General features: G+C 42.0%; 1 long non-coding RNA gene across 1 annotated transcript in view; it reads right to left on the reverse strand.

Moving 5' to 3' along the window:
- Gm40738 overlaps positions 1 to 13,672 on the reverse strand; it is an 81,536-nt gene that overhangs the window by 3,588 nt on the left and 64,276 nt on the right. The window contains exon 2 of the long non-coding RNA XR_871949.1: positions 2,844 to 2,906. This is a non-coding gene — a long non-coding RNA (predicted gene, 40738). The remainder of the gene's footprint in view (positions 1 to 2,843; positions 2,907 to 13,672) is intronic.

The following is a 13,672-nucleotide window of genomic DNA, read 5'->3' on the forward strand; positions in this document are numbered from 1 at the left end:
GCTTTACCAATGGGAGGCTCTAAATTTGGTCTCCAGAATTCATGTAAAAAATGTCAGGTATGGGGGCACATATTTGCAATTCCAGCTCTGGCAAAGTGGTGACAGGTAAACTACTAGGAACTGTCTGTCTATCCTAATGAGTGAGTTCCACACCAGTGAGAAACCCTATTTGCACTGACACCTAAGGCTTGTCCTCTGGCCTTCCACACATACCCACACAAATGTACCCATGCACACATATGCACACCCATGCATTTTTTTAAAGGAAGAATGGAGGGATTCATGTAGAAAGAACATGCTAGTTATGAAAGTCCAACAACACTCCAGGCATGACTTTACTGCGTGTGAAACTGAGAACCAGCACTCACAGTGATGTGAAATGATAAGCTTCTGAACTCCTCTGAAGGAGAAGCTGGCAGAAATTTTGAAAGAGGACTTAGAGGTCACTCCATGGTTCTGGGCTGAGCAGCTTGAAAGATGAGTTGCCCTTCACTGAAATGGAAAGACCATGGATTGTCAGAGGAGCAGAAACTTGAACTCAGGTCCTGTGTACCCTTGGGTCATTTTATTCACACACCCCGGTCCCCAGATCATAGGAGAGAAAGATGGTACTAGTCTAGAATTAAAACTCAAACCGTAAAACTGTTGCAAGGCAGCCAGTACTGGCGGGAGCTGATTAGGATGCAGTTCCATGGAGAGCATCCTGGTCCTGTGGGCATTATCTTTCATGCAGCTCAAGGCCACCACCACTCATTCCATCCCACAGGTTCTATCCCATGATCTGAAACATTGGGTTCCATGGGAAAAAAAAGAAAGAAAGAAAGGAAGGAAGGAAGGAAGGAAGGAAGGAAGGAAGGAAGGAAGGAAGGAAGAAAGAAAGAAAGAAAGAAAGAAAGAAAGAAAGAAAGAAAGAAAGAAAAGCCAGGCATGGTGGTACATGCCTTTAATTCCAGCACTCGGGAGGCAGAGTGGATTTCTGAGTTTGAAGCCAGCCTGGTCTGCAGAGTGAGTTCCAGGACAGCCAGGGCGATACAGAGAAACCCTGACTTGAAAAGCCAAAAAAAAAAAAAAAAAGAAAGAAAAAAGAAAGAAAGAAAGAAAAGAAAGAAAGAAAGAAAGAAAGAAAGGAAGGAAGAAAGAAAGAAAGAAAGAAAGAAAGAAAGAAAGAAAGAAAGAAAGAAAGAAAGAAAGGAAAGAAAGAAAGAAAGAAAGAAAGAAAGAAAGAAAGGAAGGAAGGAAGGAAGGAAGGAAGGAAGAAAGAAAGAAAGAAAGAAAGAAAGAAAGAAAGAAAGAAAGAAAGAAAGAAAGAAAGAAAGAAAGAAAGAAAGAAAGGAAAGAAAGAAAGAAAGAAAGAAAGAAAGAAAGAAAGAAAGAAAGAAAGAAAGAAAGAAAGAAAGGATTTGAATATTCATTTGTGAATTACACAGATGAAGTACTCACTCTTGAGGAACAATGAGTGTCAAACAAGGCCTGTGGAGATAGGTCAGTCCCAAAATGCTCTTGTAGAACCATGGAGCATTTAAGTTTGATCCCCAGAAGCCACATTTTCAAAGACAGGCAGGATGGCATGTGTATATAATCCCTGAGCAGGAAAGCTAGAGAAAGGCAGATTTCTAAGATCTGTTATCGAGATAGCTTAGCCTACTTGGTGAATTCCAGGCCAGTGAGAGACCCTGTCTCAAAAACAAAAGAGGTAGGGAGCACCTGAGGGTTGTCCTGTGGCCTGCATGTGAACACACACACACACACACACACACACACACACACACACACACACACACACATTTGCACAAAAATGCATGTGTACCTAAGGTGCATTCACATGTGCATGCACACACAGAACTAAAATACATGACACTATATACACACATACATACACACACACACACACACACACACACACACACACAGAGAGAGAGAGAGAGAGAGAGAGAGAGAGAGAGAGAGAGAGAGAGAGAGAACTTAATGCAAAAAAAATCAAAAGTATGTAACAGAAGAAAATGGCCTACTAGAAAGATGACTAAAACTCCTAAAAGTTAAGGGCAAGCCTAGGCTAATTCTGAGCAGAGTGACACTGAGAAAACACTAACACAGGGTCATCTTGGACCCTGAACAGTCTTGGACCAAAGTAGTTTGTGATGGCTGGACATAAGGCAGCACATTGGTTTTAAGTATTACATTTTTAAAACAAAACAAAACAAAGCAAATTGAAGCCATGAGAGAGGGCTTAGAGAGCAGAGGGCAGAAGAGACAGCATATCAAGACTGAGTCTGAGTAAGATGTCTGCAGAAAGGCAGAGGTGAGATGGGGTGAGATGGAGGGTAGCAGTGCCTCTTTCACAGGACCATGGAGATGATGAAAGGCCTTAATAGCCACGAGAGAATCTGCCAACTACTCCGTGTTCTACACATACTGGGCTCTGCTATTCAAATTGAAGGTCAGATACCAAGGACTGGCTTCAGATGTGGTCTCTGTAGCCCCAAGAGATGGAGGGGAGGCTGGGAACTGGATGGATTTTCATTGAGAGTCCAGATAGGCTTCCATAAACCCAAGGGGCTCATTGGCTCAGTAGCTTCTCAAATTTGGAATGCAAAGGCTGGCCAGATGAAGGTCTAATGGGGATAGTACATTTTCTCATTTAGTGATCGGCTTTTTCTTTTCATCGTAACTATTCTGAGGCGTTGCTATGTGATTAGTTTTTATCTCATTCCTCTGTGTGAGATCTCTAGCCACATCCATCCCGTGAAAACATAACGCAATACCCCCTACCCCAGTTAATCAGCAAGGCAACAGTAGCTTTCCTCCAGTGATCAAGTTATAATTATGTCGCTTAAACAACTCACCTGGCAGAACTCAAAGAAGAGTTTAGACAATGTTGTCCTGTTCCCTCTGACTCCTCAAAGGGCCTGCAATCAAATCATAGCCAACAATAATAATTATAGATCTCACTAAACCACAGCATATGTTTAAACTCATGAAACTTTCTTTTTAGAACCTGCAAACAATAGTAATTATCATTAGATAACTGATAAACAGCACAGTGATGAACTGTGCTTGCTGTGGTAAAATAATTGAGATTATAATTAGGCATAATTAGCATTATTATGAGTCAATCATATTTTCATGAAAAGAAAACATATTTAGCTAAGAGGATATAATTTTGTCATTGGTACTATACAAATTCTTTCTGGTTCAGCTAGGTCACCCATTGTATTTGCCAATCAATTATTTTAGAGATGACTGGAGATTTCTATTTTAACAAAAGCCCATTTTAGCAAACAGCAGAGCTTTTAGAAGCCTTTCTAAACCTTGATGCATCCAAAATCTTTACACTGGCTCTGTCACTGTCACACTAAACTACATACCTCATGACTGTTTGCCAGTGTCACAGTGAAGACCAGCATGTGAAACAGTGGTTACAGGATGACAATGTGGAGAAGAAAGTGCCTGTCACCTTCTCAGGGGATTTTAATACCGCTGTCCTCTATGTAGCCCGGGAGGGTTTGGGGTGATTTTCTGTTATTAAAAACTATGTTTTGCATTTTCTTAGATTATCCATTATCTTTAATTGCATTATTTACTCATTAGATCAAATTCTTTTTCTTTTTTTTTATTAGATATTTTCTTCATTTACATTTCAAATGCTATCCTGAAAGCCCCCTTTACCCTCCACCCTCACTGCTCCCCAAACCACCCACTTCTGCTTCCTGGCCCTGGCATTCCCCTGTACTGGGGCATATGATCTTCCCAATACCAAGGGCCTCTCCTCCCATTGATGGCCAACTAGGCCATCCTCTGCTACATATGCAACTAGAGACCCAGCTCTGGGGGTACTGGTTAGTTCATATCGTTGTTCCTCCTATAGGGTTGCAGACCCCTTTAGCTCCTTGGGTACTTTCTCTAGCTCCTTCATTAGGTGCCCTGTGTTCCATACAATAGACAACTGTGGGCTTCCACTTCTGTATTTGCCAGTCATTGGCATAGCATCACAAGAGAGAGCTATGTCAGGGTCCTGTCAGCAAAATCTTTCTGGCATATGCAATAGTGTCTGGGTATGGTGGTTGTATATGGAATGGATCCCCATGTGGGGCAGTCTCTGGATGGTCTTTCCTTCCATCTCAGTTCCAAACTTTGTCTCTGTAATTCTTTACATGGGTATTTTGTTCCCCATTCTCAGAAGGATTTAAGTATCCACACTTTGGTTTTCCTTCTTGAGTTTCATATATTTTGCAAATTAGAATAGCAAAAACTCTTCTCAATGATAAAAGAACCTCTGGTGGAATCAGCACACCTGACCTAAAGCTGTACTACAGAGCAATTGTGATAAAAACTGCATGGTACTGGTACAGTGACAGACAGGTAGATCAATGGAATAGAAGACCCAGAAATGAACCCACACACCAATGGTCACTTGATCTTTGACAAGGGAGCTAAAACCATCCAGTGGAAAAAAAGACAGCATTTCAACAAGTGGTGCTGGTACCTCCAGTGGTAACTGGAGGTTATCATGTAGAAGAATGCAAATTGATCCATTCTTATCTCTTGTACTAAGGTCAAGTCTAAGTGGATCAAGGAACTCCACATAAAACCAGAGACACTGAAACTAATAGAGGAGAAAGTGGGGGAAAGCCTCGAAGATAGGGGCATAGGGAAAAATTCCTGAACAGAACAGCAATGGCTTGTGCTGTAAGATAGATCAAATTCTTTACACCAACCCTCTACCCTCAGAACTTTTTTTGTTTTGTTTGTTTTCCGTAGTAGAAAAAGAAAGGAGGGTACTCTTTTCAAGTAGGCAAAGGCAGGCTGTCATATAAGACATGGAGACCCATCATTGGAGAACCATCATTGTGGGAGATTCAGCAGCCGTGTTGTGGAAGTAGAAACAGGAAGTGAGAACAAACAAGGAGACCCTCTAGTCTGTGTCAATCAGGTTCTGAGGATCTACGAAGCCACCTGATAAAAGCCAAAGAAAGTGAATGTAATGTGTTTAAAGTGTAAAACAGAATGGAGTTTGTCACAAAGACACTGGGGTGCTTCTTTAAAAATATTCTTGCTGTACTGAGGACAGGAGAGGGGGAAGTGAAAGCCACTAGCTATAGCTACAGTCACAATGGTGACTGTGACATAAAAATCCAGTGTAATGACAAATATTCAAACAATAATAGAAAATTGTTACTTTGTTAGGTCCCATGATAAGACTTTTATCTTGGTGTAGGATTAAAGGTTCTTAAAAAATCTTATGGTATGGAATATTAAAATGTCATATACATTTTTTAAAAAGGGAACCTGCTGAGTACCTCCTCAAAAGCCAATGTTTTCAGTAGAATCTTCAAGAGGGTAAAAATGTCCTCAGATACAAATTTAATGAGGATAGGGCATTTTTCCACTTCAAATAACTGAAAACAATATGATAATAGTACACACACACACACACACACACACACACAAAACCACAACAAACAACAGGTACTCAAGGTTGGATAAGAGTGGCTCTGATGCTCTTTACAGATCTCAACGTGTTTATCAATAATTTATTAGGAAAATGTCAAAATGTCCTTGTCAGGAAGGTACATGGGCTAATGGTACTTGTTTTTAAAGACGGCTCATGCAAGAGGCTGCAAAATGATAGTCAGGTGTCGGCAGCACACTTCAACCTTCTATCCAGCCTCATACTTAATGACTGTGGGAAAGGAATCAAAAGAAGAGGCAGCTAAAAACAGCCCTTTAAAGACTATTTTGCAGCTCCTTGATGTCATCAAGTCCCCCAGATGATCACCGTATTGTCTCATTAGTGCAATAAAGTTTGTATTTTTTTCTTTTTACCTCTGTTGTCTCTTGTTTTTCAGGTTGTCATCTTTTCACTGTGAGGATGTGGCTACAGCCTGATGGGGGTGACTTTTAACACACACACAGACACCCTGGAAAGTATGTGGGAAGACAGAGACCTTCAGAGAAACTGCAGAAATGTGTGGCACTTTCTCATTCCTACTTTGGGAGCAATGAGAGCTTAATGAAGAACGCTGCATGTATGAAGGACCCACTGGAAATAGAGTTCCTAGAATAGATGGTTAAAGGCACTTCATTCCTTTGCTTTCCTTTGTACTTTGAATCATCAGTTCTTTAGTGACGTTGGTGAGAAGACTACTTCTTTATTGCCATACAATTATTGAACACATAGCTCCTGATAATCAAAGAGAACCATATAATCTAATAAAATTCTACCATATTGATATCCACTCACACACTTTCCCATCCATCCATCCATCCATCCCTCACTAAGCATTACGTGTTTCAGCCACGACATTAGCTAGCTACTGGTGGCATATCAATAAATAAATAAGATTTACCTTGAGGAAACAGAATTTAATGGCGGTATCTTGGCTCAAAATCGTATCCATCAACCTTCATGAAGACATGAAGCCAATTCCATTGTACTATGTTTATATTCATTATTGAGCTTAAACTAAAGGGACCTCAACAATATGATTATTATTTTTTTTTGTCCATCTCTAGACGTTGTATTTCTTTCCTTTTCTTTTTGTCATTCTCGGATTTTAAAGGCAGAGTCTCTACTCTGTAGTCAAGCCTAAGTTATGGTAGCCCAGGCTACCTCTCAGCTCATTATTTCCCCTGCCTCGAGCACCCGCCCTGGAGTGCTAGGATCCCAGATGTGAACCACCATGCCCATCACTAAGCCACATCAAAGTTCCTTCGCTCTGTGATTTGAGATTCACAAAACATCAAGATACCCAACAAATTTAAGGCAAGATTAATTCCTTGTCCTAAACAACAGCGGAGATACTGGAAAAAAAGAAAGATATCCAAAATCTAAGTTGAGGAATGAAATCCTGTAGAAATTCAAAGGCGAGGTGACAGAATGGCTGGGATTCTGTCATTAGAAGGAAGAACCCACTGCTCCTGACACAGGATTTCAGAAGCATTAGTTGTGGTTAAAGATCTGATGTTTACATTTCCCAAATGAATAGTTAATAAAGTTAAAAATTCTCACCCTTCTCCCAATGCCTATATTTGTCCATGTGAAACAGAAACTTAGAAACGACTGGTTTCTCATTATAATCCGCATTCCTGGAGCATTATGGACTGTTGATATCAGTAGCAGACTAAGACTATAAATAGAAGTGCTTGCAACTCTAATTTTAAGGGGAGAGAAAATGCCATTCATTCACAAATATATCATGGAAAGTATCCATCAGTATAAAGTTGAATGGTACTGAGGTATAGATCCGTGGTAGGTTACATACTTAGCATTTGTGAGGCCCTGAATTCAATCCCCAGTAATTCCCACCCTCTAAATTAAGCCTATAACAGGGAAGCTTGGGAAACAGGAACATATGAACTGGAGATTACAATAATTACTTGTCTTATTGTGGACAATTGTGTTACTCTGTGTCCAGTGATTGCTGGTAGCTGTCATTGTTTCCCCTTCAGTTGTGAAAGTTACTCAGTATCACTTTCCAGAAAACCTGCCAAGTCCTGGAAACCAAATCTTTATGTTGGCTTGGGGAAACCTGTTATGGTTTAGGGCTTTTGTGTTGTGGATTGCCCTGGTGCTGTTTGCATTTTGATGCTAATTCTGCTTCCCAAAGAGGGGCTGCCTGGGAGGAGGAGTGAATCACTTACTCTGTTGACTTCCTGGGAACCTTCCCCTAATGAATAAAGATTTCTAGGAACGAATCACTGGGTGAGGAGTAGGCAGGACTTCCGGGTCAGAGAGGGGAAAAGACTAGGCAGGGAGAGGTGTCTTCCCTTTTGGACCGGAAGGATGATGGAGTCAAGATGTAGGTGCGGAGAACCCCTAGTTCAGGTTGGGATCGGCTACTGGAGGATCTAACTTAGAATGAATGGCTTACACATTAGGATGCTAGTTGTTGTACCCAGTGATTGTGTTGCCTTTTGATTTTAAACAAAGATTGTATGGTGTTTCCCTTTCCACAGTAACTTTTGGGGGGGGTTATTTTTATTTTTTTAAAATATTTTTTATTATTATGTATTTTCCTCACTTACATTTAGAATGCTATCCCAAAAGTCCCCCATACCCTCCCCCCCCCACTTCCCTACCCACCCATTCCCATTTTTTGGCCCTGGCGTTCCCCTGTACTGGGGCATATAAAGTTTGCATGTCCAATGGGCCTCTCTTTCCAGTGATGGCCGACTAGGCCATCTTTTGATACATATGCAGCTAGAGTCAAGAGCTCCGGGGTACTGGTTAGTTCATAATGTTGCACCTACAGGGTTGCAGATCTCTTTAGCTCCTTGGATACTTTCTCTAGCTCCTCCATTGGGGGCCCTGTGCTCCATCCAATAGCTGACTGTGAGCATCAACTTATGTGTTTGCTAGGCCCCGGATGGACCTGGAGGGCATCATCCTGAGTGAGGTAACACAATCACAAAAGAACTCAAATGATATGTACTCACTGATAAGTGGATATTAGCCCAGAAACTTAGTATACCTGAGATATAAGATACAATTTGCAAAACATATGAAACTGAAGAAGAATGAAGACCAAAGTGTGGACACTTTGCCCCTTCTTAGAATTGGAAGCAATCACCCATGGAAGGATTTACAGAGACAAAGTTTGGAGCTGAGACAAAAGGATGGACCATCTAGAGACTGCCATATCCAGGGATCCATCCCATAATTAGCCTCCAAACGATGACACCATTGCATACACTAGCAAGATGTTGCTGAAAGGACCCTGATATAGCTGTCTCTTTCCACAGTAACTTAACTGAGTTCCAGAGAAAAGGTATAGTGGCAGGGCACCTCAGCCAGCCGCAAGAAATTGGAAGTGTGGGGCTGGTCTAGAGATTTCGGAGCTCTGGTCAGAGAATCTGCCTGCCGGTACTCTGCTGGCATAGCATGGGTTGCTTTTTAAAAAATATTTCACTCCACACTTTTTGTATTGAAGGCCTTGATGCCCAGCTGATAGTTCAGAGAGGTGATGGAACCATTAACAGTGGGTCTTCTTGAAGGTCATTTATCTTGGGTATTTTGTCAGAGGGATGGGAATATGAGCAACACCTAAATCTGTGACATTGTCTAGGCCTTTGTTGATATGCATGACCAAAATGCAACCAGTTAGAGGGAAGAAACCAATGGCTAGCGTTTTGTAAGTAGAATAATAGAGTTGATAGTACGTCCGGGCCTAGTAATAGGGCCGGATACATGGCCACTGATTAACTCTGGACTGGCCTGTGGTGTTTCAGTGGGACAATCCTCACTAAAAAGGAATGCATTCTTTCTAGAGCAGAAAAGGAGATAAATAAAAGAAAAGGACATCACAGAAGGAGCTGAAGAAACTAAAAGATGAAGCTGTAATAAATCCAACACAACATAAACAGAAATTAAACAAAAAGAAACAATAACTTTCATTGTAGCCCTTACCTTGATCCAGGCACTGTGCTAGGTATGGGGGGGGTGGTCATAAAATTTGCTAAGATTGCTTTTATTTAAGACAGGATCAGCATCTCATGGTATATCTCTTGCTAGGCTAAAAGTTGCTATGTAGATCATGCTGTCCTCAAACTCACAGAGATCTCTGCTGCCTCTGCCTCAGAAGAACTGGGATTAAAAATGCATGCCACCACACACAGCTTTTTTTAAAAAGCATTTTTTATTAACCTGCAGGGATTCACAGACCAGAGCAATATTAATTTAAATGATAAAATTGGTATAGTAGAATATAGTAAAAACAGTTTCTGACATATTTTAAGATAGAACATGTGTACATATACACAACACTATATGAACTAAGTGGGTTGTATGTGCACACAACACACACACAACTGCATATGCATAGATATGTAACTAATTACAGAAGAAGAGATCTTGGATTGGAGAAAGAGCTGGGGAAGAGAGGAGGAGTTGGAACAAGGAGGTGAATAGGTAGAATGAGATCAATACATTACTCATGTATAAAATTATCAACGGGACAAAAATAAGTTTAAAAATTATTACACATATAATCTCAAGAAAATATGCAGCATTACCCCAAATCAGTTAAATAAAAAGTCCCAGTGCTTTTCTCAGTGAACACACTCATGCACAAAATGGCAGTATAGCTCTATAAATACAACATCTTTTTTTTTTGTATACAAAGAAATGGCTGTTTTTCATAACCACTAAATGAATAGTATATGCTGGGAAGATAAATATTTTAAATCAAACATCTGATTAATTCATGCCTAAAGAGAATTCAGCTGGCATAGAAGCCACACAACAAGCCAAAGTTAAATTTCCTCTTCTTCACTAAACCAAAAATCTACGTAAATGTAGACAGGTTAGCTCAGTTCACCTAGGTTTCACCTGGGCGTCACACCTAGTGTACCAACTGGCTATGTGGTTGTTTTGTTTCTTTCTGCTCGAGAAAACAGTGTTCTGCTGTGTAGCTCAGCCCAGCCTGAAACTATTCATGTAGTCCAAACCCACGAAGCTCCTGCCTGTAAGGAGGCACGAGTCACCATACCTGCCTTTGGTCTAAGTACTGCAACCCCAGGCCTGACATCCCTTAACGATAGAGATGGCGTTAACTATCAGAGCTTGGCTCTTGTGTCAGTGATCAGAGCGGACTGCAATATGGTTCTCAGTTTTCCACTTCTCCCTTTTCTAAACTCCCTTTCACCGTGTGACTTCTTACTTTGTCCTCAGAAAGGCCTTTAGATGTAGCCAAGGGATCTGCTCAGATCAACAGACTAAGGCAGAAATGATATACCAGTAATGACTTCAAGAAATCCGTGAGCAGCATCTCTTCCCTCGGGTGCCTCTACCTCGCGTGTTGGTCCCGAGGGGATGAGAGCTATGTAGAAGGGGAACTGCGTTGGGTAAGCTGTTTCCGCTAAGCTCTGAGGCATGTCCAGCTCAGAAGAATAAACAGGTTTGTACACTTTGTATATGACATGTAGCAAAGGAGAGATGGTCTTTATCCCTGCACTCTGAACGAAGAGTTCTGAGACTGTCCCGGACCTGAAATCCCCGTGTGTCCATGAAGCAGACGGGAACCAAGAGGAAACGCTCTAGTTCTCAGACTCGAAGAGCGGAAGGCAAAACCCACCGAATTCTCTGAACCTTTTTCAAGCATCAAAGACTGGGAGGGAAGAGGTGGGAAACCAAGTACAGAAGCGGCACCCAGAATCCCCAAGGTTTGTCCATTTCTATGTAGCACGCCACACCTTTTTCTCACAATGGCCCCAGACACTCGAAGCCTTAGTTTCTTACCCCTGCCAAATAGTTCTCCATTAACACCCACAAATGCTACTTATGTGAATTATCAGTATCCACTTAGGGCTATCAAGGTTTTTTTTGTTTTGTTTTAAAGATAAATAAAAGTGCAAAGAGACAAGAAAACAAACGGGAGCATGGGATGCCACCGTTTATCCCCGCCAAGTCACCACAACAGCCTTCCATCTGAAGCCTGAGAGCCACCTGCTCTGCATCTGCTCTGCCAACCGAGAAACAGAGGACTGACAAAAAGAGAAAAATCCATTCTAAGTGGATCTGTGACAATATAGGGCAAGAAGGTCCTGGGATCCACCAAGAGTTTTAATCAATAAGACTGACAGCACGGAACACGCCGGAAACTAGGCAAAGACGAGCCTGAGGAAAGCATTCAGGAAACAGCCCGAGCTGTACTGTTCTGGCAACAGACTACAGCCAAGGAAGCAGAGGCGCAGACCCAGGCTCCGATCTGGGAAGTGTGGGAGTTGGAAGGGCTAATTAGTTCAGCAAGGGTCTTTGTTTGCCGCTTTCAGAGTCCAACTTCCCAAACCTGGGGAGGATTCTGAAACCCATTATCTAATTTCAAAAGTTGGGTTTGAAAAACACGACAAGCCTTTTCTTCAAGCTACCCAAGTCTCAGTTGCAACCGGAGACTCCCAGAGTGCGCATGCTTCAGAAAAGGCAAAGGGACTTAATTAAATTTTGCACGCAGCTTCTAAGTGGATTGCTGGGGTAATACCGAGATTAATTAGTTTCGTGTTGTTAATTCAATTCAAAGGTTGCTGATAAACTAAGACCATCAAACTCCATTAAGAGAAACAAAAAATTCTTAATTATGACAGCATCTTTGGGGGTGTAGAGTTCGGTGAGCATGTTCAAGTTCCATTCTTGATTTCCCCCATTTGATATTGGGGGGCCCTGCAGTAGTCAAACCTCAGTGAATGATAAAATTGGTTTTAAAGAGTCCTACCTTTTCATATTTGACATTGTTGGGGGACGGGGAGAACAGAAGGGTCCTTCTGAGCCATGGTGCTTGTGTTCGTCGAAGAACAACTTTTAGAACTGGCTCTCCCTTTCCACCACGCTCACGTGGTTACATTCAGATCATCAGTCTTAGAGGCAATTGCTTTAACCTGTTAAGCTCCTGCACACACTCCAAACCCCCATATTCAGAGTCTTTTTAAAAATCTCATTTTCAATGCTTCTTTCTGCCTTCTTAAACATGACATGCTATCCTGGATAGAAGTACCCCAGGCTGCCATATCTTCTGAAACCCACTGTCCAGTTAACTCAAGGCACTCCTTTGTATCTGGAACCTTCCTTCAGAACTGCGTGCGTGCATGCTCACAGATGTGCACACATGCATGCATCTACTTTTCCATTTTCTCCTCTCCCTTGGCTTGCAGCACGCACCCTTCACCCCGTCTAAAACATCTCCCATGAGTCCCAGGGATGCCACTCACCCGGGCTACCTCTGCACTGCATGCGGTGTTAATGCAGCTCTTGAATTCCATAATTTTTCAGCAATCCCCACAAAGAAAAATTGAGTTCCTGAGTGTCATGAGTGTTTCTTATTCAGTGAGGCACTCGGCGAATTGTGCTGTATACACAGGAGGAATTTTATCCATATTTTCTTATTTATATATCGATTCATATAGTTTTAGCGCCGGGTTTGAGTTTAGGGCTTTGGGCATGCGAGGCAAACACTTCTGAGTTACATCCTCCTTGTCCATGCTACGGGTTATACCCGCAACCCTTCATTCACATCTTTTTGAGGACATAAAGAAAGGTAGCTGACTAACAGCCCAGTTTGCCCGCGGCGTATCTGCATATTGTTCTATGCTAGGTTGCTGTACTGAAGATCCTTAGTACTTAATCCTACCACATCTCTGAGCCGTTCCTGATCCCCACCTACAGCGTAGCAAGTACGCCATGTGCTCCCCTGTGTTTCCCTGGGGCATATGTTCCCCTCGCCTGTCCTCCCTGTGGACAGAGTAACCCCATGCTCCTCCTTTGGCAGATCTTTACCTGCTCCCCAATGTTCATTTTTGAAAATACTCATAACAGAATGGGTTAGGGAAGCATTTTTTCCATAGCTCAGGTTACTGGCCATGGAATGAGCTACAGGCGCTGAAGTTAGGTGTAAGCACCATGTGGGACCTTTTAGAAACTGTGAAATGAATCCAGTACACCCTCTTCAGTCCTTCCTCCTCTTGGAAGGTATGGAAGCAGTGGCTGGCTATCTAATAGGTACTTCAGCCACAATGCCCTAAGCCAAGGGTAAAAGAAACCTGTACCTCGGACAGTTTTCAGACATCACTAGACAAGCCACACCCACCGCAGCTGACTGCAACCTACTAACATACGAGAGAGAAAAGAAAGAGACCTCAGAAATTTCTTTGCTATCCCAGGCATTATTTTCTCTATGACAGGTCA

This window comes from Mus musculus, chromosome 10 (genome assembly GCF_000001635.26).
Source record: "Mus musculus strain C57BL/6J chromosome 10, GRCm38.p6 C57BL/6J".
Classification (NCBI taxonomy): Eukaryota; Metazoa; Chordata; class Mammalia; order Rodentia; family Muridae; genus Mus; species Mus musculus.